The 27,703-nt window shown below is 43.1% G+C and overlaps 1 protein-coding gene across 1 annotated transcript in view; it reads right to left on the minus strand.

Annotated features, from left to right (window-relative positions):
- The window catches only part of LOC147712075 (guanylate cyclase 2G-like), a 427,466-nt gene that overhangs the window by 178,352 nt on the left and 221,411 nt on the right, over positions 1–27,703 (minus strand). The gene's annotated exons all lie outside the window — the stretch shown is intronic.

Raw genomic sequence — 27,703 nt, forward strand, 5'->3', positions numbered from 1 at the left:
AGCAAAAATGTGGGCAACTCTATTGAGTCATACAGACTGGTATCCAGAGTAGGCGTGGGTAGTTACCTCACCATGGCACTGCCGGTAATGTATAGTCAGTCACTGGCGCCTCCTGCCGGACGCACCCTGTCGCCTCTACAACTCCACGTTGGGAGGGTCCGGCCGTGATGCAGCAGTGGGCCTGGAACTGCGGCGCCTTTCAGGTAGCACCGGCACAGACTGGCTGCTCAGGCTCGATGTACCCTCACTGGCATCATCACCCCCCTTGCATGACCATGGCCGCACACCTGTTGGTTCTCCACAGCGGTGGTGACCTGCTCCGGGCCCTTGCTACATCTGGGCAGCATTGTACCATTTGTAGCTGAATGGCCAGTGACCTGCGCGACAACTGTGAAGTGGCGTTCCCAATGAGGTGGTTTGACCGGGTGTAGGCAGATAGCCGTGTCAGCAGCTGGCGTTGGCATCGGCAGGTGATGTCCTGCTGCGCCACCATCAGTTGGTTGCTCTCTTTCACAGCTGCGGTTAGCTCCTGCACAATTTCAGGTAGTTGGTTGATGTTGCGTGCAGTATTGTACAGCTGCAGCTGCATGGCTGCCATGTGCTGTGCCTGCTTGCGGTGCACAGCAAGCATCCGAGCTTCAATTCCCAGCCCTAGGTTTTGTGCCTGTTTCTCTATGTCTGGTGGTGTGGCCACAGAGCGCTGCTGCCTCATCCTGCCGCTTGCCTGGGACCGCACAGTGGCTGTGCGGCGTGTCTGCCTCCTGGGTGGTGGTGGGGTCTGCTCCACTGCCATGCGTGAAGCCTGGGGTGGTTGAGCTCCTCCTATGGCTGCAGGGGTGGCCCTGTACGTTTGGGAAGGTGCTTGTCCAGGTGCTGGTGCAGGTTCATGTGATGGTCCAGGTGCTGGTGCAGGTGCATGTGATGGACCAGGTGCTGGTGCTGTTTGGCTCTCTCCCTCCGTCTCATCTGTAGTCTCCATGATGTGGAGTGTCTCACTATCAGGCGTCTCAGCATCTGCAGCACCTGTGATGTGAATGAGTGCATGATTAATGATATGCTTCAGGCACCTGTGATGTAGCAACATGCATGCAGGCTTGCATTCCCTGACTGGCTTTAGGGGTATGTTTCACTTGAATATTATGGCTGTGTGTGGCTATCAGGGCACATTGTCACACTACAGGTCACACAATGCAATTGGGCGTTTGGGATAGGCAGGGACTGAATTACAGGGGTTACCAATATAGCTTGCTCTGGGGGCATGGGCATTGTTAGGGGACGGGGTCGCAGTTGCATGGCTCTTACCTTGTGATTGGTGTGTGGCACTGGAGCTGTCCAGCTAAGTGACCCCCACGCAGGCTGCAGGGTTGATAGTATCCTCCACCAAGTCCTCCAGTGGTGTGTTTGCAGGAACCGTGGCGTCTCCTCCTCCCGTGGCCAGTCTCTCCCCCAGTCTCTCCGCAATACGCTCCTTGGCACGGCCTCTGAGGTCATACCACCTCTTCTTGAGGTCATCGATTGACCGCTGTGTCACTCCAACGGCATTGACCTTTGCCCTGATGCGCAGCCAGATGTGCCTTTTGTAAGCCTTGGGCACCTTCCGGGACAGCTTATCAAACAGCTGGTCATGGTCCCTGCTGACTCCCTCTATCAAGTACTCCAGCTCTTGTTCTGAGATCTTTATTTTGCGCTTCCTGCCTGTGTCACTTGATCCTGCTGCATCCTGGGACATTCTGGAATCAATGTGTGTCCTGTCTTGGGACTGCAGGGTGTGTCTCCTGGAGCTCAGTGCTGTACCTCCTCCTGTATCCAGCTCTGTGTTCACAATGGGGCATGGAGCTGCCTACTTCCTGGTTGTGATGTCATCATTGGGCTCAAAATGCGACTTCCCGTTTTTTCGATCTCGCAATCTGCGAGATCACTATATGCGATTTCGGTATTTGCGAAATCGCAATTAGGGGTTGGGAAACAGCTGATTCTGCGATTTAATCGCGATTTTGGGTAATTCGCATACGGCGATTGCGGCCGATTGCGAATCGCATTTGATTAGCGATTTTGATGATGCATCCCATTCTGCAAATTCTAGATAGCGATTCGGTATTTTTCGCTATTTAGAATTTGCAGAGTGGATTACACAAGGTGACCCCGCACACTTCAAACATAAAAAGATAGAGCCAGACGACCGCATGTACTACGAGACGCCGATACCTTGTTGACGGTCCTTCCCGCTCTATCTTTTTGGACTTTTTGGAAACTTGGTGTATTTGGATAACATGATTTCTTTATTTATTTTCTGAAAAATATGTGAATTTCAAGTGGGAAGACCAATGTGAAGCTGTAATACATAGGAAATTCTGAATAAACCCCTGAAGAAGTCCGGTCACGGACGAAACGCGTTGGCTATTGGTTTTAAATCATCAGTTGTGAATAAAAGAATCTGTTTACAGAAGAAATCTAACTTTGGAATTCTTGGGAGAACACTTGGAGAGTCCTTGTGACCACATAATTCACTGAGTCATTACACTGTGCTATTTATGTTTGAAGTGTGCGGGGTCACCCTGTGGAATCTAACCTAATTTGGGGATCTAGGGGATTGGTTCCCAGACCTCCAGCACCTACACATATGCATATTATAGGGATTTTGTCACCAGTGCGGGCAAAGTAGCCTTAATCCCCTGTTCTTGCTTGAATCTAGAATTAGCAGAGTGGGTGCTTGATGCATCTGGGGGTTAGTGTTTTGTCTTAACATTCACGGGCATTTCAGCTAGCAGACGTTCAAATGATTGCTATTTGTCTTAAGATCTCATATCATGTGAGGTTACGCACTGGAGCAGTGAAGTAGTTAAATCTGCCATACAACTACTTACAAATGGGTGTTTATTTTTAAATGGCACATGATTATAATCTTGAATACATCAAATCTCATGTAAGATTACTGACTCCTTAGTCCTTAGACTTGCACTTAACTCCTATTTCAAACCTAATATTTGCAAGTCATAAGTATATGCACCCTATGAATTTCAGATGAAATCTTGTTCAATGCTCAAACAATTTAATAATAGCAAAAACGCCACAGATGTGTCACTATTCACCAAAATGCAGTGCATTTGACTGAAGCACACAATTATCTGTCTAATCGTACACAGAGCAAAAAGGAAGAGTAAAGGCTCCATACAAATCTAATAGCTCTGAACAACCTAGGCATGTATACACTAAAAATGGCAATCAACCTCTGAACATAATTAAAACTTCAAGTAATTAGCTAAATGGATTATGCCTTACTGCTTTTGACCAAAGCCCGCCTTACTTGGCTCCTTTGTGTGGTACATTTACTACAGTTTTTTTCTGAAGTATAAACCACATTGCAGTGTCTTTTATCATTAGCTTATGTTTACATTTGCTTCTGATTTTAACAGCTTTTAACAATCCAGCTTGAGAAAATGTATGAGTGGGTTATGCTTTTATAGCACATCTTCTGACTAAACCCTTCTAACTAAACCAGCTCAGTGCATTCCCTAAGAACACTGAAGTTTAAAGTGCAGGTCACAGTGAAACTAGTGCCTTTTGAAAAGCAGTGGTGAAGTAGTGGCTGAGCTGAATATTGACCCTAGAGTGGCCAGCGAGTCTGCCTTGTCATTAAAGATTAGGTATTTTGCCCTACCCCAACAACAAATGTAGTGCTTATTTTGATGAAAGGGCCTAATGCCCAGTTTTAAAATAAAAATTGATTAGACTCTCAGTTTTTTTAGAGGTGTGATTGCTCCAAAAAGAATCGAAAAGGTATCCCTAGAAAACTTATGACTGCCTTTTTAGTGCTGTTGAACACACCAACACCCTGAAGGGATAACTGACACAATATTGTGGTAAACCATATCGTTGACAGAAATATAATTTCGAAAACATTGTTTACCACAATATCGTGCTTGTATACTTGTAATGGTAAGCACCAAAATATCAGAAAAACAATATTGTTCACACTAATATCGTCCAGAAATATGCAAAAATATTGATTTTACCTTATAGAGTTTAAAGTAGTAAATATTTTAATATAGAAACTTAAAATAAATACATTCCACTAATATTTAATACTATATTTAAGAAATATAGTTATTCAAACACACAACCACATACATTTATATGGGTTTGTGTTTATATAAATTTATATCCATACATACTTTATAAAAATATGTATTTTACATTATATAATTTTTTTAAATATTTTGTATGTAGTAGTATGAAAACATATATGTGTGTGTGTGTGTGTGTGTGCATATGTATATATAGGGCCCGATGTAGGTAAATCCCATTTACCGATTTTGAAATACCGAATTTTACCGATTCGGTATTTCAAAATCGGTAAATGGGATGTAGGTCCCAACATCTGGATTCGTTACCGAATCCTTAACAATTCTTTAATTACTGATTCGGTAAATACCGAATCGGTAATGCCCATTCATTCCTATGGGCTTTGAAGCCCATAGGAATGATTAGGCATTACCGATTCGGTATTTACCGAATCGGTAATTAAAGAATTCACAAGGGTGCAGGGGGTGTCACTTTGACACCCTCTAGCACCCCCAAAACGGGCATGTGTGCAATGTGGCACACAGACATGCCCTAAGGGCACGTCTGTCTGTCACATGGCACATGTGTACATGCACAGATGTGCATGTACACAGGAATCGGTATTTACCATGGATTTGTATTCCATGGTAAAATACCGATTCTGTAAGCCATGTGCCAATAGAAGTTTGGCTACCCACATAGCATTTTCGGTGATTTTACTGAATCGGTAAATATTACCGAATCGGTAAATATTACCGATTCGGTAATTATTACCGAATCGGTACTTATTACCGATTCGGTAATAATAACGATTCGGTAAAATTACCGAATATGTGCACCTACATCTCCCTAGCCCTTTACCGATCGGAAACGGCCGAAAATCGGTATTTTCGGCCGATTCCGATCGGTAAAGGGCTACCTACATCTGTCCCATAGTGTGTGTGCATTCAGAGTCATCAACAAAAATGGAGGCACGAGCAGCCACAAGGTCTCAAAAAGCTGAAACTTTATTTTAAAAGGTTCCAAGGAACCAATTCTGACAAAAGAAAATTCTGGTAAAGATCAACCTTTAAAAAACATCAAGCAATTGTTTTTTTCAATTAGAAAAACTCCTAAAAACAGATATTTCCAAAAGCTGGGAGATCTTAACATTAGAAAAGTATATTGAATGTAATCGAATTCCTAGAGTCCTGCAAATTCCTGATACACGGTCTGCAATGCTAGAAGAATGGGCAAATAATAGCATGAGCTGCTCCAGAAATATGGTCTTGATTGTTATTAAATATGCCAAACAAGATGTAGAGGAACTACATAAGGACATACAAGCGCTGGAGGAGATAATAACAGCCCCAAATCAGGAGACTGAAAGCAGTAAACTACGGAAAGAGATGGAAAAGAACTTAGACAAGTATAAAGATGAGGTAGAATTCCGCAAACAAAGAAAAATTCAGACGAGACGAAATAGATTATGAAACCAGCTCAATTCTAACATTTGCTAAACTTTTTGAAGGCCTTAAAAAACAACTACATGAGGGTAAACTACCGGTAACTGAAACAGACAAGCCTTACGTAAGCGAATCGGAATCAGATTAGAGCGAAGAAGAACAAACAGCAAGATCTAGCACTCTGACTCAATTTTTAGACAAGATGAAATTAATTTATCTGGAGCAACAAACCCTGAAAACTCGCGGGAGAGGACGAGGTCGAGGGAAAGGGGTGTCAAAAGGAGGAGAAATTTACGTAGAGAAAAAGGAAAAAACAAAGGATTATCCACTATGCAACAGAATGGCAAGAAAATAAATAACATCATGATGAAGGCAAATCTCATCATTAACCTATCGGATTACACACTCACACAAGATGAAACAAACGTCCTCAATAAGGGCTTATCCTTTTGTCCAGAACAGTACCATGACAGCGTGGAAACAAGGATAGACCTATACAAATATATCAGAAAATTAAAATTTAAAAAATTCTTCTAAAAACGAACTGGAACATCAGAACATCAGAGGTCAATTACCAATGAACAAACTGCATTGTCTATGGAAGACATAACAAATTTAAGGACGGTTTACGATCTCGCACTAAACAATGATGAAATGGAAATGTCTGAGACGCAGTTACTAGAAGACCTCGAAATAAGAACTGACAGACATCAAAGTTCAGGCCTCAAACCTAATTCTAAATTCTGCCCAAATCTAAGCCCGGGAAACAGAATTGATCAATTCCATGAACTCATTATTAATGAGTTAGAAACAATGGAAAACATTGCATCAAACAAAAGGGAAAATCTAACAAAAAACGAACGCTTGGCATTAACCAACCTGATGAAAAATGACAAAATAAAAATAAAGCTGGCGGACAAGGGAGGAAATGTAGTGGTATTAAATACAACAGACTACAATCAAGAAGCTATGAAACAACTGGGGGATGAACAGAACTACACTCTATTGCCATCGAATCCCATCAATGATCAGACTCTGGATCTTGGAAAAATAATTCAAACATGGACAGCAGATGGCCTTCTCAATGAAAATGATTCCCGCTTCTTACTTAATGACAGCCCGGTCAAACCTAACATCTACTTTCTCCCGAAAGTACACAAAACGTTAATCAATCCGCCAGGCAGACCAATCGTCTCAAGTTGCCAATCACTATATGAGAATCTCTCTACATATGTGGACAAATATCTGGCACCAATTGTAACAAACCTCAGCTCCTACATTAAGGACAAGGGTGATCATGAAATCGGCCTCAAAGCAGTGGAGTATTTCTTACATCAAAGAAGTATTCAAGAAGTCAAACACACTAGGATGCTACTAGAAATGGTAAAAATATGGCTATATAACAACATCTTTCTTTTCAACCGCAAATTTACAATCAAAAACGTGGTACTGCTATGGGGATTTCACTATGGGCTGGTGGGAGAAACTCATAGCATGGAATGAAGAAAATGAAACACATATGTGGTGTATATGATTGAATGTACTTGTGGAATGCGCTATATATCGGAAGCACCATCTGCCCGCTCAAAAAGCGAATATTGGAACATCTCCGAGCAATCCTTGAACTTCCAAGGGGAGCGACCCTTGACCTTCCAGGTAGGTCGCTTCCCTGCGCTGCAGTGCCACCAGTGTCAGTGCCATCCTCCTGCTGCCTCCTCACCATGCTGTCTCGGGCTCCTGGTGCCCCTGCACCTTGGTTTGCTGTCCTCCAGCGCTGCTGCCTGCAGGCCAGGTACCCCTGCCACTGTGTGCCTGCGCCCCCTGCCCTTTCTTGATTCTGTTCCCCCGTTGCTGTGTACTTGTGCCCTCTGCCCGTTTACCTAACTTTTTCTCCCGCTGCTGTGTGCGTTTTCCCGCTGCTGCCTCCCCTCCGGCCCTGCCCCCCATGCCCATTCGCTGCCTTGCCAACCCACCTCCCAGCTGATCCTCCCTCCCCACCTCCTCTTAAATGGTGGCCGCTGCGTGGTGAGGAGAGTGACCCTTGACTTTCCAGGTAGGTCGCTCCCCCTCCGCTGCAGCGCCACACTTGCCAGTGTCATCCTCCTGCTGCCGCCTCGCCCTGCTGTCTCGTGCTCCTGGTGCCCCCTGCACCTTGGTTTGCTGTCCTCCGCCGCTGCTGCCTGCGTGCCAGGTACCCCTGCCACTGTGTGGCTGAGCCCCCTGCCCTTTCTTGATTCTGTACCCCTGTTGCTGTGTACTTGTGCCCACTGCCCGTTTACCTAACTTTTTCCCCCGCTGCTGTGTGCGTTTTCCCGCCGCTGCCTCCCCTGCGGCCCCACCCCCCCATGCCCATTTGCTGCCTTGCCAACCCGCCTCCCGCCTCCCAGCTGATCCTCCCTCCCCACCTCCCCTTAAATGGCGGCCGCGCTCAGCGGGAGTGCCGCTGGCGCACCGTAGGCGCGCCTAAGGCAAACCCGTCTGCGCCCGTCCACGCCTGGACCGCGCCAGATCCCCTGGCCTCAACACCACCAAGGACGCCCGCTACCGCTATGACACCAAAACCGTCATCGCTCTCAACCACGGACAGACCATCAACTGCTACAAGGCTACCTCCAAATGCACCCACGGCTACTTCTCCTGCCGGAACTGCAACTTTTCCTGCATCAACGACGCCGATGCTCCCACAGGAACGGGACCCAACCCACTGCGATGCATCCTGCTCAACACCCACTCCGCACGCAAGCAGGCCGTCGAGCTCTGGGACCTACTCACCACCACATTTCCAGACGTCGCCTTCCTGACCGAGATCTGGATGAACGAAGCCTCCGCCCCAGGCATCACTGTGGCCAACCCTGACGGATACAAGACCTCCCGCAGAGACCGAACCAACGGAGTCGGAGGAGGAATCGCCATCATCCACAAGAACACCATCAAGGTCTCCACAAACGCCAATGACACCCTCACCACCGCCGAACATATGCACTTCAAGATCCATACTGACCCCAAGACCACCCTCAGAGGCACCCTTGTCTACAGACCACCCAGCCCACATCCCCAATTCTGCAACTACATCACCGACTTCATCACCACGCACGCACTGACCTCCACCGACTACATCCTGCTCGGCGACCTGAACTACCATCTGGAAAACAACAACAACAGCAACTCCTCCACCCTGGTCGACAACCTCACCACCCTCGGACTGAAACAGATCGTTACCTCCCCGACCCACATCGCCGGCCACACGCTCGATGCCATCTTCTCCTCCAGCCCCCACGTTGCCTTCAGCCATGCTTCCAAGCTCACCTGGACCGACCACCACTGCGTCCACTTCACCTTCCAGAAACCCGTCACACATCACCGCACCCTACAGATCCCCCACCGACGCTGGGGCAAAGTCACCAAGGAACTACTGGAAACACACCTCGCACTCAGCTCACCGACCAGCCCCACCAACCCCGAGGATGGGGCCAGTGCACTCAGACTCTGGATGGAAGACTGCGCCAAGACCTTAGCCCCAGTGAGACAACCCATCGACAGAGACACCAGCCAGAGAGCCAGCTGGTTCACCCCGGAGCTCCTGGCCTCCAAGGGCAACTGCCGGAAACTTGAAAACATCTGGCTCAACAACAGAACGACCGGCAACCATGCAGCCCACAAAGACGCCATTCACAACCATCACCACCTCATCAGGACTACCAAAAGAGCCTCGTTCAAAGACCGCCTCGACAACAACGCCCACAACAACAAAGAGCTCTTCAACATCGTGAAAGAAATCTTCTGCACCAACGACATCCTGCCGTCGCAAGCCCTGTGCGACACCCTTGCTGCCTTCTTCCACCGCAAGATCACTGACATCCACAACAGCTTCAACCGCCGGCTGAACCCTACGGACCCCGCCACGATGAACACTCCGAACCCCACTGACCACGACCTCCTTACCACATGGACCAACGTGAGGATCTAAGACATAATCAAGACCATGAGCACCATCCACTCAGGCTCCCTGTCTGATCCTCTTCCCCACCACATCGTCAACAAAACTGACAGCCTCATTGCACCCCACCTGCGTAATGTCATCAACCTCTTCTTCGAGACCGCGACCTTCCCTGAGAGCTGGAAGCACGCCGAGATCAACGCCCTACTGAAGAATCCCAAGGAAGACCCAAGCGACCTCAAGAACTTCCGGCCCATCTCCCTGCTTCCGTTCCCAGCGAAAGTCCTCGAAAAGATCGTCAACACCCAGCTCACCCGCTACCTAGAAGACAACAGCATCCTGGACCCATCCCAGTCAGGCTTCCGCAGCAACCACAACACCGAGACCGCCCTCATCGCCGCCACAGACGACATCAGAATCCTACTCGACAATGGCGAGACAGCAGCCCTCATCCTCCTGGACCTCTCCGCCGCCTTCGACACAGTCTGCCACCACACACTACGCACACACCTCTACGACGCAGGGATCCGAGACAAGGTTCTGGATTGGCCCACCTCCTTCTTCTCCGACAGAACCCAGAGAGTCCACCTCCCCCGTTCCAATCCGGAACCACCAAAACCGTCTGCGGTGTCCCGCAGGGATCATCCCTCAGCCCGACGCTGTTCAACGTCTACATAGCTCCACTCGCTCGCATCACCAGACTACACGACCTCAACATAATCTCCTATGCCGACACCCAGCTGATCCTCTCCCTCACCAAGGACCCCCTCACCGCCAAATCCAACCTTCACCAGGGTATGAAGGCCGTCGCCAATTGGATGGAGGCAAGCGGCTCAAGCTGAACACGGACAAGACGGAGATCCTCATCCTTGGGCCCAACCCTTCAGCGTGGGATGATTCCTGGTGGCCAGCATCACTGGGAACCTCCCCCGGCACCTACCAACCACGCACACAACCTAGGAGTCATCCTCGACTCAAAGCTCAGCATGACCAACCAAGTCAATGCAGTCTCCTCCTCCTGCTTCCGCACCCTCCGTATGCTCCGCAAGATCTACAGATGGATCCCGGCGGATACACGAAAGACCGTCACCCACGCCCTCGTCAGCAGTCGACTCGACTACGGAAACGCCCTCTATGCCGGAGCCCCATCCATACTCATCAGCAGACTCCAAAGAATCCAGAACGCCTCCGCACGCCTGGTCCTAGACGTCCCACGCCGAGACCACATCACCCCACACCTGAAAGACCTGCACTGGCTCCCCGTTGACAAAAGAATCACTTTCAAACTCATGATCCACGAACACAAGGCACTCCACAAGACCGACCCAGCCTATCTCAACAATAGACTCTCCTTCTGCATACCCAATAGGACACTCCGCTCCGCCGTCCTGTCCCTGGCCGCCGTCCCGCGCATCCACAGGACCACTTCCGGGGGCAGATCCTTCTCCCACCGCGCCGCCAAGACCTGGAACGCCCTCCCCCTCCACCTTCGACAGACCGCAGGCCTCCCGGACTTCAAGAGACTGCTCAAGACCTGGCTCTTCGACCACTAGCAGCAGCGCCTCCCCCCAACGCCTTGAGACCCTTGCGAGTAAGTAGTGCGCTTTACAAATCCACTGATTGATTGATTGATTGATTAAATCGACAATAAAGACATGACATATGCCATCTCCAAACATCTTCACCAGACACACAAAACCAACTGGGAAAACATCCAATACTTTGGCATTGCAACAGTACCTGCGCACGAAAGAGGCGGAAATCGCACAATGAAATTGAGACAATTGGAATCGCGCCTCATAATTCGATTCAAACGTAAGATCCCGTTCGGGATGAAAGGCGATGAAGAAATGTATGTTCACCTATAAACACATGACAGGAACATTAAAGTGGGTACTAACGGCCAGATTCATGAAGCTGATTTGCGCTCGCAAAGGGCCAGATTCTCAGAATCAGGCCCTTTGCGAGCGCAATTTTTGCATTTGGGATTCATCATCCCAAATGCAAAAATCGGAAATAGCGAATTCGCAAATTTGCGAGGAATTACATTTAAGGAATCTCTATTTGAGATTCCTTAAATGCAATTCATCATCCATTTTTAAATTGCGATTTCGCAATTTCGGGCCGCTATTTACCGCGAGGTAAGGAATCTCAAATAGAGATTCCTTAAATGTAATTCCTCGCAAATTAAAACCTAATTTACTAAAAATAATGCACATTTTAAAATACATTTTATCTAAAATAGAAAAATAAAAGAATTAATGCTATAAAAATGTATAATATATATGTACCCCCAAAAAACTAATTTACTAAAAATAATGCACATTTTAAAATACATTTTATCTAAAATAGAAAAATAAAAGAATTAATGCTATAAAAATGTATTTAACTAATGTTACAAAAACTATTGGCGTCTATGAATATCAAATATACTATTCCCATTCTAGTTTATGCAAGAGTAGGGAAAATGGTGGACTTCGGAGAAATTAGTTTTACTACTCCTAATTTACTATTGCTACTCCAAGCAACACAACTGTAGGGAAAGAGGTTGGACTTTGGATGGGTTAAATTTACAATCCTCAATACAAACAGGGCAACAGTAGGGAAAGCATTGTATTTGGAGGAGGAACAAGTACTATTTATACTTCTCAAACAGCGCAACAGTAGGGAATATGTTGGACTTCGGAGGGGTGAAATTTACTGTTCCAATTCCTCCACATCTACACAGATATTAATTTTACAATTCCTACTGCAGTGTAAGCAAAAGTAGGAAAAATACTTCAAGTACATTACAGATATGAGTAACCCCACGAATAGAGGAAAAATGTTAAATTATTAATATGAAAATTATTAATTCACATGAAAGATATATGTAATAAAAAAAACTAAAAACAATCAATTTAAATAACTATTATTTGGATAAATAATTAATTAATAATTGTTATTCAATTCATCAACTTCCCACCCCATACCCCTGCAAACTAGCAACCAGCACCTAAAACATAACTATAAAGTACGTATTCCATAATTTAGAAATGAAAAATCAATTAAATAATTAATTATCTATTAATAGTTAATTGATTATTTCTTTTTTACCTTCTCATCCTATACCACTTTAAACCTAGCAGACAACAACAAATATAAGTGAAATACATCTGTATTCGATAATTTTCATAATTTAACTTCAGCTAAATGATTAATTTACAATTAAAAATATATTGATAATTAATCTTTACTTAAGTAATTTCCTAATATAGAAACCTACAAACCTAGCATCCCACAACTAAAATATGTCAAATAAATCAGTATTCCATATTTTACATAAATGAAAATCAATTAAATAATGAATTACCAATTAATCATACGTTTGGGAATAATTATTACTGAATTAACTTCCCATCCTAGACCCTACACACCTAGCAGCCGGCAACTAAAATATAAGTAAAATGGATAAGTATTCCATACATTCTATAATTAATAATCAATTAAATAATTACAAAGAATAATTAATTGTTAATTATTTATTACTTGATTAACTTTTCTCCCTATACTGCTACAAACCTAAAAGTCCACAAATAACATATAAGAAAAATAAATCAGTATTAAGTCATGTACATAATAAGCATCATTCATATAATTAAGTAAAATGTATTAAAGTATTCATAATTAATTATTACCTAATTAACTTTTCACCCTATCCCCCTACAAACACAGCAACCTGCAATGACACTATAAATTACAATTAATAATTTAATAAAATATGCTGTACTGATTAAAATAAAAACTATATTTTTTAAAAAGTACTAACATTTATATGAACAATAGTAACAAATAACAGGAATATATCAACTAAAACTCATTAGGATAAATTAAAAACGGTTTTTGTTAACAACTATATTACTGAAAACAATATTAAAGACATCGACATTTTTTAAAACAATATTATTTCCTTTAAAAAAATGATATTCTTGTCAAAAATATTTGTGCATCACTAACTTTGTTTCATCATATTTAATTTCCAATATTTATGTCTCCCGATATGTTAAACTCAATTTTTTGTCTAAACATCTCCTGAAGGCATGTGCAGCACACCCGTTTTATACATTTTTAGTCAAAGACAAATTTTGTTCTCTAGAATAAGTTTATTGTTTTACCACAATGCTGTTGCTGTGGGGCTGGTCTTCAAAAATTTTAATTGCAATTTGTATTTTGAGTGCACTTAATTACCATATAAATTACAATTATTAAGCTACATTGAAAATAAAAACGCATAGAATTTTCTGTATAGCATGCTGCCTTTATGGTCTGTAAAATTATATTTCACAAAGTCTCCGTTATAAAAAGTGTTTGGTTTGACTGCATTGCCATGGACACGTTTTCATACCTAAGAGACAGCTCAGTAGTGCTCACTGGAAAACAAATGACTTGTTTTCAATGGAAGTTATACACACTGAAAAAATACATGTGTGTGTCACTCATATTTCAGTTTTCTAATTGATTTATATTATTGTTATACCATTGTATAATTACCATACGTGAATATACAGATTTTCTATTTATTTATTTATTTATTTATTTATTTATTTATGATATTTGTGGAGCGCGAACAAATGCCCTAGGGTGTCTCGGCGCTATGGACGAAGCAGAGTGAGGAGATGAGGGAAAGGGGGATTATTGGTTGAACAACCAGGTCTTTATTTTTTTCCTGAAAGTGGTCAAGGTAGGAGATGACCTGATGTCGGGATCAAGGGAGTTCCAGAGTTTGGCCGTTGATACAGTGAATCTGCGATCGCCCCATGATACCGTTCTGGTTCGCGGCACCGTCATGAGAGATGCATTCATAGATCGTAACAATCGTTTGGGGGCATCAAACGCCAGAGGATTCAAAAGAAATTGAGGGCCTTGTTTACGTGAGGCTTTATAGGCTATGCTGAGGGCTTTAAATTTTATCCTATTTTTCACTGCTAGCCAGTGCCGCTGCATTTTGTATGGACTGTAGCTTTTTGAGGACATTGTGTTGGGCGTTGACAAGCAGTCCATTACAATAGTCTACAGAAGACATCACAAAAGCGGTGACCAGGGTTTTGCCATAATTGGGGGGAAGAAAAGGAAGTAAGTTTGTCATCAATGAGTACTCCCAGGTTTTTTACTTTAGTGACTCGGAGGGGAGGGGGGCCTAAGTCGGAGGGCCGCAAGGAGTCAGGCCAGGTGGGGGTGAGCTTGCCAAATGTCATGATCTCCGTTTTGTCGGAGTTTAGTTTTAGACATTTTGCGGTCATCCAATTGCTGATGGCTAGCATGCCATGTTGGAAATTAGCAGCAATTTTATCTCCATTATCCTTGATGGCGAGGACCAGTTGGGTGTCGTCTGCGTAGGATGTTAGGCTCATCCCCCAGTCCCTAATGACCTTGGCCAAGTCTGTTACGTAGATATTAAATAGGGTAGGGCTGAGGGATGAGCTTTGAGGGACACCGCAGGGTAGCGTCATTTGTGTGGATTGGAAGATTCCCAGCTGGACCGTCTGGGTGCGGTGGGCCAAAAAGGATGCCAGGAGATCTTTTGCTTTAGCTTGAATGCCTATAGCGTTGACACGGTCGATCAAGATGTTGTGATCGACCGTGTCTAAGGCCGCAGTAAGGTCCAGCAGGATGAGCACGGCCGCCCCTCCTTGGTCAAGGGCAGTTCTTATCTCATCAATGACTTTGATGAGGGCGGTTTCGGTGCTATGATGTTTCCAAAAACCAAACTAGGTGTCATCCAGGAGGGAATGATCTTCAATATATTGAGAGATTTGGTTATTCATCAATTTTTCTGCAATTTTAGCTGCAAATGGTAAGCTAGCTATGGGACGGTAGTTGTTGGTGTCGTCCGCGTCGAGATGTTTTTTTTTTTACAGGGGTTTGAGCAGGGTGTCTTTCCAGATTGCAGGGTAAATCCTGGTATTGAACATGGCATTGAAGATGTTGGTAAGTTGAGGTGCTATGATGTCAGAAATTGGGAGGAGAATGCCGTGGACAAGGGTCCTTGGCTGAGCCTGATTTTATGGCATTCATGGCATTAGCAACAAGGGTGGGATTAGTGTTGTGAAACTGCAAAAACGTTGGGTGGGTCTTCGTAGTAGGAATGGGAGGGAAATCTTTGTTAATATTGTCGGAAAAATTGGTGTATATGTTATTTACTTTAACAACAAAAAAATGTAGCTAGGTAGGTTATTGCAAAAAGCTTGCTAAGGTTTGGGGATCGATTGAGAGGGTAGGTGTGACAATTTAGATACAACCTGGTAGAGTTGCTTATTGGAGTTTTTGGCTTGCTCAATTTGGGAGGAGAAATAACTGCTTTTTGCCTGCAGAATTAAGGATTTGTAGTGAGTGTGTTCTTTTTTGTATATTTCCTTTTCTTCACTGGAGTAAGTCTTTCTCCAGTGCCTTTCTTTGTTTCTGCATAATTGTTTCTGCTGCCTAAGGGCTTTGTTAAACCAGGGTGCTGAGGGGGCACTCCGATTTTTAGAGGTGGCTTTAGTGGGGACTAGTTTATTCATGGCTGTGGTGAGCCATTTAGAGTACTCTTCGGCAGCTATATTGGGGTTGTGTGAGAGATCTGTCATCAGAGAGGGTAACAGTTCTCTGAGTTGCTGGTTGTCCAGGTTTTTCCATGATCTAAAGGTTTGTGAGGGGCGAGTGTTGTAGCCGGGGTGAGAGAGTGAGGCAGATACAATTGTGAACATTACCGAGTGGTGATCTGACCATCCTAGAGGGAGGTACTTTGTAATGTTTATATTTTTATTGTTGGTGAATAGACCATCTAGAGTATGCCCGGCTATGTGAGTACTACCCACAACCAGTAGAGTGAGACCGAGGGATTCTAGATCAAGTAGGAGGTTTTTTGTATCGTTGTTTGCAAGATTTTCTAAAGGAAAATTGAAGTCACCTAGGATGGTGGTGGAGTTGACAGTGGCCAGGGACTCCATCATTTTGGTAACGGTGGTTAGGAATTGTGTTTTGCTGCCTGGTAGTCGGTATAGGAGGACACCTTTGAAACGTTGGGAAGAACCTAAGGCTATGGAAAATTGCAGTGCCTCGCAGGTAGATAGTGGGACTGGGCTGATGGATGTTTTTAGTTGGCTTCGGTATATATTGGCAATTCCTCACCCTGTTTTTAACTTTCTGTCCTGCCTGAGAATGTTATATCCCTCTGGGGTGGCTACCAGGAGGTCAGGTTCTGAAGAGGGGTTGGTCCAGGTTTCAGTTACAAACAGTTTGTTGGAGATGATGAATTCTGCAATTTCGTCTTTGTGTTTACTTAGGGATCGTGCGGCTGGGATTATGGTGTTTATTTGTTTATTGATTGTTGTAGGAGGGGGTAGAGAGCATGCTCGTACTCGTAATGGGGATCCCATTTTGTAGTGGCAACATGGGCTGGTGTTGTGATAATAAAGAGGGTCGTAGAGATATTAAAACTGAAGTCTGGACATTTGGTCTGTGAGCGTAGATTAAGGAGGGCCAGGCGAGTGTATCTAAAAGTGTAAGCTGATGTGGAAGGCTTAAGATCTGTGGTCCTAGGTGCGGTCCAGGCGCTTGCTCTCCGCACTAAGTAGTCTGGGGCCGTCAAGAGACTGGAGCGCTGCTTGCGGCATCCGCCGGAAGTGAAGATGTGGGTGTCTGCTCCCAGTGTAGCCCTCCGAAAAAAACGGCACAAGCCGGGTTGAAACACGGCCTTAGGGCACAGAATGGCAAGAGGATTCTAGAGATCAGGTTTTTACCACAACAGTACAGTTTTTAAAAATAGAGTGCGAGTGAAAGTTTAAAAATGCTTTTAACAGCGAAAGCGGCACCTCTTACATCAGGCTGCCCGCGTCCACTGAGCTCGTCCTGTCTCTCCGCCCTAAGTAGTCTGGTGCCGTCTATATCAACATTTACACCCAACAACATTATGTCACTTGGCTACAACAGAAATACGCATAGGTGATGATTATTACCTTTTTATAAAGACAGTTTCACATTCTTTATCAACAGTTATAGCAACAGTAATTTTTATTTTCTGAAATGGATATTCAATTTTACCAAATGTGCATGCAAATATACTGATACCTTTATAGATCACAAAATTGTATGTGGTATTAATAAATCAAATTCAAGTGACTATATCATATGTCTAGGGATAGAAAAATGTAAGATATGACCCCGTATGTACAGTTCCTTAATCCTACCTGCGCTTCCTGAGAGGTGCTTTCGATATTACGCTTTTGCATAGCTTGTACAGTGTTCACCTGTTCAGAATACCCCAGCCGCAGGAAGGAAACCAGAAGGGACACACAGTGTTAATAGCAGATCTTAAAATGAATGTTTGGTCATCTGAACAACCAAATGGGGTGACATGTGGGCAGCCATCATTGGAGGACATAGTTTTCTATTTGACTTTTTAAAATGTAACTGAAGAAACTTGGTGGGATCTAGGATGCAAATTAAACTTACTCGAAAGTGCAGGATCATCTGTCTTCTGGATAATGTCTCACCGAAATAAACACTGTAGAGTCTCAATCTTCAGAATTGAGTATGTTTTAAAAATAAATGGGCCATTAGATTACCATGTGCCATATCTCAATTAGGGTATGGTGCTTTGTTTCACACACCCATATTTATCACAAGATAAATCACAATTCCACAAATGGGCCTTCACTAAGGAAAGACGAATCAACTCACATCTCTCAATTTCTTTATTTTAGGAATAATTGTTTTGTATGAGTGCAATCATTAAGATATAACCTTTGGTCTCATACATGCACGTTTATGAGGGTATATAGTGAATTATCGAAAACTCACTATTATGAGTATATTAGGTATATTAATCACGGTCTAACATGGGCAATTTCAGTAAGTAGGATGTAAGTAATGGTCGGACACATGAATCTTTAGTAAGACAGAAATCTTTGTCAGACACATATCATAATGAGGATACAAAGCCTTGCACCTTCTCCAAGAGTTGAACTATCGCCTCACATAATCTCCATTTCTTTTACTCATTTGCCTTTGAAAGCACTACCTGGAAAATACACCACTGTCAGTTTATCATTGAATTGTCTCACACATGCATGCCTTCACAATTTATAACCTGGTCCCACAACAGTATTTGATGGGCATTTTGTAAGAAAGTGGGTTATTAGTTGACTTGTGGTGAGTACCAGCCTCCAGTAATAATCCTTGTCAAGGTGAACCTTTAAAGTCACTAAGTGAACCTTAGCTCAGGTAGCTATTGCAGGGAGCAGATAAACTTATCCTAGAGAAAACGTGTAAAGTGTTTCTGCAGTACTATAAACAGTAATAAAGTTGAAATGCAAAACAATAAAAATCACAAAACAACATAGAAAAAAAGAGAAAACTAAGACAAACAAAAATGAAAAAAATCTAATAAGTTTTAAGCAAAAATAGCACCCAAAAGCACAAATTACCAATGACATTTAAAGGCCACTGTTGACCAGGACCGAGGTGCAATTGCCACTGACTACGATGCCGCATGGGTCGGATAGACCAACCAATTTCATTATGATCATAGAGATTGTATATGTCGACTTTAGCCCTTTAAGTCCCAACCACCACAGGAGTACACAGCTAAAGTCCCCCAGGACTCCAGATGAGGCACTTAAGAGACTCACTGGGTGCCAGGTAGGGGCAAAACAGCAGAGTGCAGTACAGGTCCAGTTGCCACTGATCAGAAGGGGAGTTGCAGGAAAGGCCTTGTGTAGCTTGTTGTATCCCTATAGCTTGAACAGGTAGTCAGCACTTTGTTTTCCTGGATGCAAGATGAGGAGCAGGTCTAGTCCTTTTGGGCTCTTCTCAGGTCTCAGGCAACAAGTCCTGGAGTGTTCTGAAGTGGGTGTCTGGAAATGCCATTTTTATGCCTGGCATGACCTAATGGAGGCGAATGACCCCTGGGGATACCCTAACCAATGAGGTATGTATGTATGTATGTAGGGCATTTGTAAAGCACAGGAATCACCACCGCAGGGATATCTCCGCGCTAGCATAGAAAATAGAGCAGACTGGCATATATTTCCATAATTACAAAGATATCTAGGGGTCAGACAAAAGTGACGCTCAACTGAACCAAACTAAGACCACGATATGACAAGCATAGATTAAGTTACTAACTCATTGTTAACTGTGGTGTGAATACCCGAACAAAGCACCTGTGTTTGACAAGTACTAAATGAACTCAGGCTCAAAAGCATGGGTGAAATTTTCCCATCAGTAGCCGTTCTGTACCGCCCTTGACAACATCTGGGTTCTCCTTGCCCAGGAGACAGAGTTCACAGGCTATGGATGTTTTCGAGGCTGTGATATCACCATAGTGTAGTTGTTAAGTCCACAACTTTATTGCCTACAGATATTTTGTCAAATCTGTATCTGCACATAATCATTTTTAGATTTGGGATAGCTGATAAAATATCAAAGTTGTGGTCTATACAGTTCTACCCAATTTTAAATTCACTTACACTTTTTGCACTGCTTATTCAGTAGCCACTACCACTGAAATTCTGCACCAGCCACTTAACAACAACATCCATAGGCTGTGAACTCTGTCTCCTGGGCAAGGAGAACCCAGATGATGTCAAGGGCGGTAGAGAACGGCTACTGATGGGAAACTTTCACCCATGCTTTTGAGCCTGAGTTCATTTAGTGCTTGTCACACACAGGTGCATGGTTCGGGTTTTCACACCACAGTTAACAATGAGTTAGTAACTTAATCTATGCTTGTCATATCGTGGTCTTAGTTTGGTTCAGTTGAGCGTCACTTTTGTCTGACCCCTAGATATCCTTTTTGTTATGAGTTCAAATTAGGGTATATATCTAGTGGGTAGTTAAATTTACCTTCGGGCCCTCTTCTTGAATTTTTCTTTTGATATATTTCCATAATTCAGGCCTTGAATAATTCCATCTTCAGAAGTTTTCTGAAGCACATGAAGGTAGAACATGGCTCCTCTGGCAGGGAATTCCAATATTTTGGGGCCAGGAAGGCAACTGTTTTACCTCCATTTCGAGTTTTCTTAAAATGGGGGACGCCAGCAGCCTTTTGCCTTCTCATCTAAGACACTGGTTCGGGCAATACAATCTAAACTTATCCGCCATATAACTAGGGCATTTGCCAAGGACAGCTCTGTTGGCAAAGCAGCAGAGCTTGAACTTGATTCTCTGGCGAATAGGTAGACAATGAAGAGCCTTTAATAATGGCCCAGAGGTGGTACGAGGTGGTTTATTAAGGACTAAGCATGCAGACACATTTTGAACACTCTGTAATCTGCTAAGAAGGGCCTCATTATCAGAGACCAGTAAGGCATTACAGTAGTCGAGGCGACCTATAATCAGAGCCTGAACTTGGGTTCTGTGTACTGCAAGGTGCAGCCAGATGAACACTCTGCGCAAAAGGGTCAGGGTGTGATAACAGGTCCCAGCAGTGGTCATTATTTGGTCTTTAATTGATAGCCGTGCGTCCAGCCGGACCCCTAGATTTTTTGCCACCAAGGTAGGAGAGGGGATGCAGGACCAAACAACAAGATTTCGGTTTTGGCTGCATTTAACTGCAGGAATGTTCAGTCATCCAATCAGCTATGGCAGACATGCCCTTAGCAAAACGCTGATCGACTGACTCCAAATCCTTATTAAAGGATAGGAGTAATTGAGTGTTGTCTGCGTAAGAGAATGGTATGAAGCTGTACTTTCGGATGACTTTACCAAGGGGGGGGGCCGCATAGATATTAAATAAGGTCAGGCTCAAGCAAGACCCCTGGGGCACCCGCTTACTAAGCTTCACAGTTCGTGAGCGGAAGGGGCCCAGATTGACAGCTTGGTTGTGCTAGTCCAAAAAACTAACAAGCCATTTAAGCACCAGCTCCTGCAGACCGGCCTCTCTCAGTCGAAATATCAATTTCTGATGAGAGCTCGTGTCAAAGGCTGCGCTTAGGTCTAACAGGACCAACATCACTCCTTTATTGTCATCTAAGGCTTTTTAATACAGCCCGTAAACGCAATGAGGGTTGTCTCCATGGAGTGGTTGGATCTGAATCCGGACTGTGAATTATCAAGGATGCTGTTAATCTCCAAGTATTCCATTAGCTGCATGTTAACATGGCTCTCCGCCATCGTACCCATTAAAGGAAGAAGTGAAATTGGACGATAGTTGGAGAGCACATCGGCGGACATCTGATCTTTCTTCTTAATAGTTATAACTTAAGGATCCTTCCAACCTAAGGGCACACTTCCTTCCTATAGTGATGAGTTTAAAATCTCAGCAAGAGGCGCAGCTAGAGAAGGGGTGTTAAAACCGCAAACTTATGGGCAGGCATAGTATCCAAAGGAGATCCAGATTTCGCTTTTTTTAGCATGGCTTCCACTTGTGAAACATCAATATGTTTAAACTGTTTCAGACCATCTCCTGAGCCCAATCTTGGTACTAATTCTGAATTAATAGGTAGCAGCTGGTCCATTTTGGGGGGAAATTGTTTATAAATCAAATTGATTTTGTCATCAAAATATGTGGCTAGATTGTCACATAAAGTCTGAGAGGGGGTGCTCAACTGTACATATGCTGTAGGATGGGTAAGGGCTTTAAGAATTTTATAAAGATCTTTTGATGAATTGCCTGCCTGTTCAAGTTTGACCATAAAATGGCCTTTACGTGCCTTTTTTAGGTTCTTATGATAGTTAGTAAGGGCCAGTTTGAAATTTAGTTTGAATTTTAATTTAATCTGCACATGGATTTTTCACTGCGTGAATCACTGTCTTGGTCCCACATCAAACTAATGTTGTGTTTTGCAAATTTCAGGAAATTATCCCCAGGTCAGACATCACCAACCATGGAGCACTGTTCCTCCTGCAACTGAACCATAGATATGTCCCAGGCAATGTTTCCAAAGAGCTGCAACCACCAAATCTCAAGAGATCAAGAAAACAGTTTATGTCTAACCACCAGGTGAACTGCAGCATCTCATGCAATGGCGGTATGACACACCATGAATAGACATTGCTTTGGTCCACTCTCTTATTCATTAAGAAGACAGGGAGTGATTCTCCCTCACAGTGTCCATTTAATAGCACCTTCTCCCAATTCTCTTCTGCAAAGCATCATTGCGCTGCATGTTCAAACAGCGACGTTATAAAATATAGCGCAAGATTGAGAAGCCCTAGAACTGCCTCAATTCCGTCTAATTTGAGGGGTGTGAGGTACACCCAACTTATTTTAACCGTCAAACCACGGAAATCTGAAGGGAGTCTATTTGAACGTAGAGCATGTGACCTCATAACATGGTGTATTTTGTAAATAGTATAAACAGCAGGATAGGAGAACCAATTTCGCAAGTGCAACATGACTTTACCATAAGGGGTAGAGTGCTCCTGAAGGCGATTGACTTATGGTTCTTTTCATAGATGATGGAAAATGTTGTTATACCATATTTTCTATTATAAATAGCATCACACATGCATTATATGTATTGGTAAATGTAGTTTTCCCAGATGAATAGCATGTTTTCGCGCATTCATTAATTTATGTTGAGTAAAAACTGGCATAACATGCACCTTGATTGCAGTCAGTTTTGGCCAAAAGTATAGCCTTAAACTGTTCCATTTGGTAATGAGTTCATAAAACTGTATATGAGACTCTTGTGATATTGACAGTAATGATGGTGCTCAACTTTAGGTTAAAGTTAATTTCAAGATGTCCAGATATCGCAGTTTTAGTTTTAGGGTTCATGTTGACAATGACATCCTTTTCAATTGTGAGCATTTAAATTCCATCTGGAAAGTTACGAAATTTCAATCATCAGCAAAATGGGAAGCCATAAATTGAAGTTTTTCAAAGTTACTCCATCCATTTTTGTATCATATTGATTGGTAACCTAAGAGGTTCTTTGGTTAGAACAAAAAGAAAGTGGAGAGAGCTGACATATTTGTCTGTGCTAACTATACAGCATCATTTTTAGGACATTCTCATTCATCACTCATCATCCTATTTCTCATCCCTATTCCTCATCCATCATCCCAACTTCTTTTCCATCATCCCTACATCTCATCCATCATCTCCACTTCTCATCTCTCATCCCTACTTCTCCATCATCACTACTTCACTTTCATCATTCCTACCTTTCATTCTTCATCACTGCTTCTTATCCGTCATCACTACTTTGTATCCCTACTTCTCATCTATCATCCCTACTTCTCATTCATTTACAGTTCTTCTCTTCCACCATCCCTACTTCTCATCCCCACTACTCATTTATAATCCCCACTTCTCACCCATCACCCATACGTCGCATCTCTACTTCTCATCAATCACACTACTTATCAGTCATCATTCCTACCTCTCATCCATCATGTCTACTTCTCATCCATTTCCCCTACTTATCATCCCTCCTTCTCCTCCCTACTTCTCATTTTTTATCTCTACTTCTCATCCCTACTTCTCATCCATCATCCCCACTTCTCAACCATCATCCCTACTTACCATCATACTTAGTTCTCATTTGTCATTCCTACTTTTTATCCATCACCCTTACTTCTCATCGCTATTTCTCGTTCATCATCCCTACTTTGTATCCATCATCCCTACTTCTCATCCATCACCCCTACTTCTCATCCCTAATTCTGGTCCATCATCCCTATTTCTCATCCCTGATCCGTCAGTCATACCAACATGCTTTCAATGTTGTGAAACACCCCTTCACAGTGATTGGTTGGCAACAGCCAATCAGAGTTAAGATAGAGCTACATTCTATTTGTCTAGCTACTGAAAAAATAGCCTTCTCATTGCACATGCTGGTTGAGGACAGAGGAGAGGAAACACAACGGGGGTTTAAACAAAATTAAATGCACAGCCTGGGATTCACTGGAAGCAACCTGCACTGTGTGAAATGAGAAGGCTGTTTTGCAGTGGCTAGACCAATAGAATGCATCCCTTGCTCTTAACTCCAATTGGCTGTTGCAAAAGCCACATTTTGTTTAAAACCTTACACATTACTTTGATCAAGGTGATCTCCCTAGAGCATTCACAACTTGGTTGATCTCTACCATTGATGAGTATTACTGGTTTCATCAATTGTGGGAAGGTTTATTTCTCAATATTATAGCTGTACATTTTACATTGTAGACAAACTGATGTGAAAGTTGTGGTTGAAATGTTCTGAAGAATTCATTTAAAAACGCGTCTAGACCTAGAGGCATTACCTAAAAGAGGAGGATAGGTGACGCTCAGAAATTTTCTTCTTCATATCTCTTGATTGTGGGTGTCGCTTTCTTCGTCAAACAGACGCAGATTTGAGGTGTGTCCGAAAGAGGATCTTCTCATTTTGTTGCAGGCATGTTTGGTTATTATGTGGTGATCCAATGAAGTTTCTGAAAGCATCATTGATGCCTTTGTGACTGAAGAGACCATCAGGATTTTGAGACACTGGGATTTCATACTTAAGAATAAGCAACACAATACAGAACCACATACACCGAGGTCAAGGTTTACTGCCGTGTTGTGCAAGCAGCTGCATGACACAAAGTAGCACTGCTGCACAGCTATGAATGCAGCAGCACCACTCAACTCTGGCACTCAAAATATTTGTGTAAATTGAAAGTTAAAATGAGCACAGTGCTAAATCGCTTTATGCCAGGTAGCTTCAAACACCAGATATCTCATGCAAAGTGGACTGTTCATACAGGCCTATTGTTCCATGCAAATCATGATCAACTATAGTAGCGAGACCAGCTTTGTATGGATTCCTAGCAACAAATCATAACAGGTACAAACAACAGGCAAAGAGAAAATGGGATGGTTTCCGTGCACAATGAGTGGAATTTAGGTAAAACTACACATAATACATCCTAATATATATATAGCACAGGTGATATTTGTTTCAAGAGGTCGCCCAAGTGCAAAGCTCACACGAGAAACCACTTGCTCGCCTTTTTGCCATAGCACACAACGTTGCATTATACCAACAAAGCTTGTTTGTGGCAGTGCGCCACCATGGACCCAAGACTCATACAGCCTAATTCATCATTGTTAAATCCGGTCGCAAAGGGCCAGATTCTGAGAATCTGGCCCTTTGCGAGCGGTATTTTTGCATTTGGGATTCATCATCCCAAATGCAAAAATCGCTATCTAAGAATTCGCATATTTGCGAGGAATAGCATTTAAGGAATCCTTAAATGCTATTCTTGAAACATTTTTAAATTGCGAATTTGCAAAAATGTCCCGCTATTTACCGCGAGGTCAAACCTCGTGGTAAATAGCGGAAACTTAGAAAAATGCATTTAAATGCATTTTTCTAAGTTTCATGTTACACACACACATGTCCTTGGGACATGTGTGTGCGCAACACCAATGTAGCATACATTTCAGGGGTGCTACAGGGTGTCCTTTGGACACCCCTGCACCCTTGAAATCGCAATTTCAATATGCGAATCGCTAATTGCGATTCGCACATTGAAATGTCTTCCCATTCATTCCTATGGGCCTTTGGGCCCATAGGAATGAATGGGGAGATATTCCTTAATTGCGATTAGCAATTTGCTAATCGCAATTAAGGAATAATTAGAAATCGCAATTTATTTAGCGATTTCTTAATGAATAGCATTTTGCTATTCCTTAATAGCGATTCCTTAATAATCGCTATTAAGGAATAGCAAATACTCACCTTGATGAATCAGGCTGATAGTAAATAGTGCTCTGCTTTATTTTACACGTTCACACAAAGAAGTGCTGCCACCTTTCTCAGACCGCTGCACTGCCTCAAGTTTGGAAGAATTTGGTCGGAGTGTCAAACAAATGTGCACAGTGGGAAGGCCTCAGAGAGCTATAACACCTCAACTAGTTTTTAAAAATTGGTCCCATCCGCTCTTTTGTACACAACGCCTATAGCAGCTACTCATGAAGCGCTTGCTTCAAAGCAATATAGTGGTGTCCCTGTTCACCACTACTCCTGCAAGTGTCGGGGAACAGAAAAAGTTCCGAAACAAACCAGAGGCCATTAGGACCCAAAAGTAAACGTCGAGTATATAGCTTATATTGGCATAGGTTACATGTTACCCCACTTGCGCAAGTTTTACTAAAAAAAACCACTGTTGAAGAGTAAAAACTAAAGAAAAATAAATTAACCACCTACGCTAAACCATCAAAATGAAAACCCCAAATTAAAATATTGGAAATTAATAAATTTGATATTAACGAAACCTACAAATCCAAAAACCCACAGCAAGAACTTCAATATAGCTCGATGCCAGCAAGATCAACTTGGATAAATGTGTTTTCTGTTTGGTGAAGTCAAAGCTACTTCTCTTTTCTGGACCCAGGTAGGAAATATCTAACAATCATCGGTGTTTATGAAGAGCACAGAGAATGTTTTTTACTGGTTAGTCATTATTCTACTGTGCATCATCAGTAAGAAACAAAACAAACCATCTCCCTTTTGTCTATGCGAAACATAGATTTTCCTTCTAGTGCCCCTCACATGTACATCTCTTCATGGGATCTCACAATTCACATTGACATCTTCGTGGCTGTTCATCTATGACCTCATCTGATCTGCTCTTCATAATCTCACACATGTGCAACCTCCCCACGTGCAATTATACACTACCCCACCATTTCATTCAAGCCTGGTATTCCATAGTCCTTCCTCATAAAGTAGTGGTGAGCACACAACAGATTCTGCAGGCTTATGCCAGCACTTTCATAGTACAGACGCCATAAGACCAAACATGTATTTCTTTGTTATTAGATAGGTTTCAAACAAAGGATCTGAGTTAGAGCTTGGTGGACGAAGAAGTGTCCGTTGGGATCATGGAAGAGATGACCACAAGAATTGATCATCTTTGTATGGTTCCTTTCAATGTGTTAAATGTTTGGTGGACAGCCTAAATTGAACGCATGGCGCAATGCCCTTCCACCAACAGCCCCTACTCAGTCAGGCAATCACAGAAAGTATTCAGTCAAGAGAGTCAGTGGGAGCTCCATCACTAAAATACTTAAAGTCCATCCTTCGCTTAATGAGGTAGGTGGACCTAGGGTTTGGTGGACTCATTCCTCCGGTTTGTGTTTGTGAACAAGTACCCTGTCCGCCAAATTGTATTTCAAGCCTCAAGTCTTCTCTAGGGCCATACCATTCACTGAATGTCTTCTCGACACAGATGGTAGTTTACTACCAACATGAACATGTCGTCTTAGCAAACTGACACCAATAAAAGCAAAGTGACATTAAAAATGAATAATACAGAAAAAAAT

Source organism: Lissotriton vulgaris, chromosome 5 (assembly GCF_964263255.1).
Source record: "Lissotriton vulgaris chromosome 5, aLisVul1.2, whole genome shotgun sequence".
In the NCBI taxonomy this organism is placed as follows: Eukaryota; Metazoa; Chordata; class Amphibia; order Caudata; family Salamandridae; genus Lissotriton; species Lissotriton vulgaris.